At 47.1% G+C, this 4465-nt stretch overlaps 1 pseudogene; it reads left to right on the top strand.

The window, feature by feature from the left end:
• Positions 1-383: 383 nt before the first annotated feature.
• LOC113178365 (BCL2/adenovirus E1B 19 kDa protein-interacting protein 3-like pseudogene) lies at positions 384-956 on the top strand (annotated as a pseudogene).
• Positions 957-4465: the final 3509 nt, after the last annotated feature.

Genomic DNA, 4465 nt, shown 5'->3' with positions numbered 1-4465 from the left:
ACAATATCCTCCCTGGATTCTGTGAGCACGTCAGAGCCCAGACACTCTAGCTGTGACCACGTGCACAGAGACGTTCCCATAAGCAGGCTGTGGCCATGGCACACGATTTTCATGAAACAATACCCATGCCCTTATCGCCGGCTGGCTGGACTGGGGATCCAAGCTGGGTGCATAAGAGCTAGCAACCACCTTAAGCTAAGAAAATAGAAACAAAGGGGCTGGGATTGTGGCTCAGCAGTAGAGCACTCGCCTAGCACCGGTGGGGCCTGGGTTCGATCCTCACCACCCATAAAAATAAAGGCATTGGGTTGTGTTGCTGCCTGAGAACCGGAGACTCTCTTCGCCGTGGCCGCAGCTCTTCCAGCCGCCCGACAAGGTCCTCTCACTTGGTTGAGCCACCGCCGACCCTGCACAACTACAACAACAACTGCGAGGAAGGGAACAGGCGTTGCCTCCGCCAGCCGGCCTCAACAGCTCCTGGGTGCAGCTGCCCATGACTGGCAGCAATGGCAATGATCATGGCAATGGGAAGAATGGGCGCTGGAACACGTACCTTCTTCCTCTTCCATCCACAATGGAGACCTGGAGAAGATTCTTTTGGATGCATGAGTCAGGACAGCAGTTCAGGAGGCAGTTCTCATGTGACAGCCTTCACCTCAGAAGATGGGCAGGTCGGGTCTGATGTGGAGATGCACACCAGCAGGGACACAGCTCTCAGTCAGAGGAGGAAGTGCTAGAAGGAGAGAAGGAAGTCGAGGCTTTGCAGAAAAGTGCAGACTGGGTATCCGACACCCCAAGCGCTCTGTGTCTCTAAGCTTGAGGAAAAGCGGAGCCATGAAGAAAGGTGGTATTTTTCTGCAGAATTTCTGAAGGTGTTCATTCCTCATGTTTTGGCTTTGGGGCTAGGCATCTATATTGGAAAACGACTGAGCACACCTTCTGCCAGCACCTACTGAGGGAAGGAAAAGCCCCTGGAGATGCCTGTGGCCTGTGAAGCGGTGTATTGTCACTGTAGTTTGTTTGAACTTGAGACCATTATAAGCATGACCAACCTTCCCCCCTATTTTTACATATCCAGCCCAGTAACTCTCAATTCCAGTATTCTATTCAAACTCGGTTGAGGCATTTTACTAACTTTATTCCCTTTTTGGCTTGTAAGACACACTAGAATTTCCTAACAGAATTTACTGTTGTTTAGAAATTTGCAAGGGCTTTTTTTCCGCAAATGCCACCAGCAGGCTGTGGCCACGGGCACACGATTTTCATGAAACAATACCCATGTCCTCGTTATTACGACACACACTGGTATTTTTCATTCTGTGCCATTTCCTCCTGTGACAACTGAGACCCACTACACTGGCTTCACGATGCACTAAAGTGATGTGACTTGGGCAGTATAAGAACAACCAAGCTAGCTGGGCACAGGGGCCACAGCTGTAATCCCAGCAACTCAGGAGGCTGAGGCAGGAGGATAGGAGTTCAAAGCCAGCCTCAGCAACCTGGTGAGGCCCCAAGCAAGTTACTGAACACTGTCTCTAAGTGAAATATAATAAGGGATAGGGTGTGGCTCCGTGGTTAAGCACTGCAGGGTTCAATCCTGGTACTAAAACCAACAATCAAAATAAAGAACAATAATAAATAATTCAAAAACCCAAGCTAGATCCACAGCCTTCAATTTATGGGCACTTTTGCTTACACCAGACCAAGATGAGCTTGTTCCTTGTAACCTGCAAACTGAATGTGCCTCTTGCTCGTCCTTCACCTGCATTCCAGCCCCTGCCCTCGTCCACCCCACGCCTGGCCAGGCTCAGGGGCCACAAGGAGTCTTCTGCAAAAAGCATTTTTCCCTTCATCTGCAGAAAAGCGACATGGGCTTCTGGGACCTGCTGTGGGGGAGAGGAACTGTGTCACACCTGGGCTCCAATCCCAGCCATCTTGGTCTCAGACACCGTGACCTTGGTGAGTTTCCTGAGCCCAGGAGTCTCACCTCCGCAGCTGTAGAATGGAAAAAGCTCCCAACTCATGGGAGGAGCCTAGCCCCAGGAGATGAGGTGGGAAATGTCCCCAGCACAGGGCTCCACAAGGAACACTGTACACGTGACAGCTCCCAGCCCTCCAAACACAGGAGGAAGAGCACCCTTTGTCACTTGAGGTGGGAGCAGTGTCAAGAGTCTCCAGCTGTGCGGGGTGACGCACACTTGTAATCCTGGGAGGCTGAGGCAGGAGGATCATGACTTCAGAGCCAGCCTCAGCAACTTAGCACGGTGCTAAGCAACTCACTGAGACCTGTCTCCAAATAAAATACAGAAGAGGGCTGGGGACGTGGTCAGGGGTTGAGTGCCCCTGAGTTCAATCCCTAGTACCAAAAAATAAAAATAAAATAAAGAGTCTCTCCAGCCTCCCGTGACAGTCAAGCCCTGTGCCTGTGTCCCCACACAGGGAGGACTGGTGTGCCACGGTCAAGGTCACACTCTTGATCTTTACAGAAGGGAGATCATGAGGGCTGGACTTGCAGTAGGTCGAGGCCAGCCGTCTGGCCAGCCAGGCCTGGGACGCGGAGCCCTGGGCCTTCTCAGGGCTGCTCTCCCCTAGTAACCACTGCTCCCTGCTCCACCCAGAGGGGCTCCCGGATCTGGAACAGCTTCCAAGCAGAGCTGGGGGCAGGGGTGCAACTCTGACTACATTTGGAAAATTCTGCCTCCTGGAAGCCTTGGTTCAAATGCCCCCTGAACACTTCCCACAGGACAAGGGCTCCTGGTGTTGGGAACCGCAGGGGGGCCCTTCCAGAACCACCCAGTCCCTCCCCTTTGCCCCAGGTTAGGGGGAGGCTGTTGGCCACAAAGCGGGTTCCAGCACCGTCAGTTTATGACCTGGGGACCAGAATAGTCTCCCTTCTAAGGTCTGACAGGACACCCCATTGGCCAGGGGATATTCATCATGGGGGCAAAGCAATTCTTGCTGTAATATTGTCCCATCAGACCAAATGCCTGGGTCACTGGCAGAATAGACAGCTGTACCCAGAAAATAAAAGGGCAGAAACTAAAGCCCACCTGTGCTCCATGGGCAGCCTCCTCCTAGGGATCTTCAGGGAAGCCTAAGAAACAGGAGGAAAGGCCCCGCCACGGCGTATCCATGAGCTAGTGGAGGAAAAGGCCTCAGGACCACTGACAGCAGGAACCCGCTTAACCCTGAGGGAATTGTATAATGAGAAGGAGACAGACAGTCAGACTCAATGCCTGTCCTCCAACCCCGGGACTGCAACATGGGAGGAAAAAAGATTAAGGCACAGTGGGTTTTTTTTTTTTTTTTTTTTGTATATTCTGGTTTGTCCAACCCTCTCCTGGGATGAAATTTGTGTGTCAATTAAATGCACAAATAACATTCATAACGTCTATGTCACAATATGAATATAAGAAAGAGTCACAAACTAGAAAAAAATAAAAGAAAAGGATATGTATGGAAATACATTTTAGTATGGAAAATTGAAAGGTAAAAGAAATGTTTCTGGATGAGAAAGTATTTTGGCTGGTTAAGTGATATTCTTGTTCTAAAGTCCAAGATGGAAGGGGACAAAACTTACATGTAAAGTTGTGAATGTCTAAGTCGCAGAAGGTTTGTGGAAGGTAAAGCTCAAAAAGTGTGTTTGTGATTAAATTGGCTACAAGTGACACAGTCAAAGTTATTTGAATTTGAATGTACTGATATAAAAAAATCTGAAACACAGATCTACTCTTATTATCAACATAATTTTCTTGTATTTGTGAGGTTTTATTATTTGTGGAAACTCAGTCTTAAAGGAATTAGGGTTTGTACCTGTTGTAAAGCCTTAAATGATTACTTTGTAACTGGTCAAGGAAACAATTGTTATTTAAGTTATAACAATACTGTTGACACTCAAAACATATGTGACTAGGTGTATGTAGGCATCTGAGAACGATACCTGTCTAAGCCCTGTCTAGCCCTAACAATGTAAGAAACATGGCAAAGCTTTTAGCAATAAAACAGCCCTTATTCACCACGGAAGAACTCACACTGGAGAATAGCACTACAAATGTGAATAATGTGGCAAAACTTTTAATAAAAAGTAAAACTTTATTCACCACAACAGAAGACACCCTGATGAGTGTGAAATGTGAATAAAGTGATGATACTTTTAAAGAAAAACTAAACCTTATTAACAACAGAATTTATACAGAAAAGAACCCATACAAATGGAAACAATGCAGCAAAGCTTTTAATAAGAAATCAAATCTTTTTCACCACTAGGCTATTTATTCTGGAAAGAAGACATATAAATGAAGAGAATGTTGAAACATTTTAAATTATATATCATACATTACTAGACATCAGAGAAAACACACTGGAGAAAAGCTCTACAAATGAGACCATTGTACCATTCCCCTAAGAAGAGGTCAACATTTAATCCTCACCACAATATCCACAGCAGAGAGAAAGTTTTAAAATG

The sequence above is a fragment of the Urocitellus parryii genome, chromosome 5, assembly GCF_045843805.1.
Source record: "Urocitellus parryii isolate mUroPar1 chromosome 5, mUroPar1.hap1, whole genome shotgun sequence".
In the NCBI taxonomy this organism is placed as follows: domain Eukaryota; kingdom Metazoa; phylum Chordata; class Mammalia; order Rodentia; family Sciuridae; genus Urocitellus; species Urocitellus parryii.
This window is presented reverse-complemented; position numbering and strand designations above follow the sequence as displayed.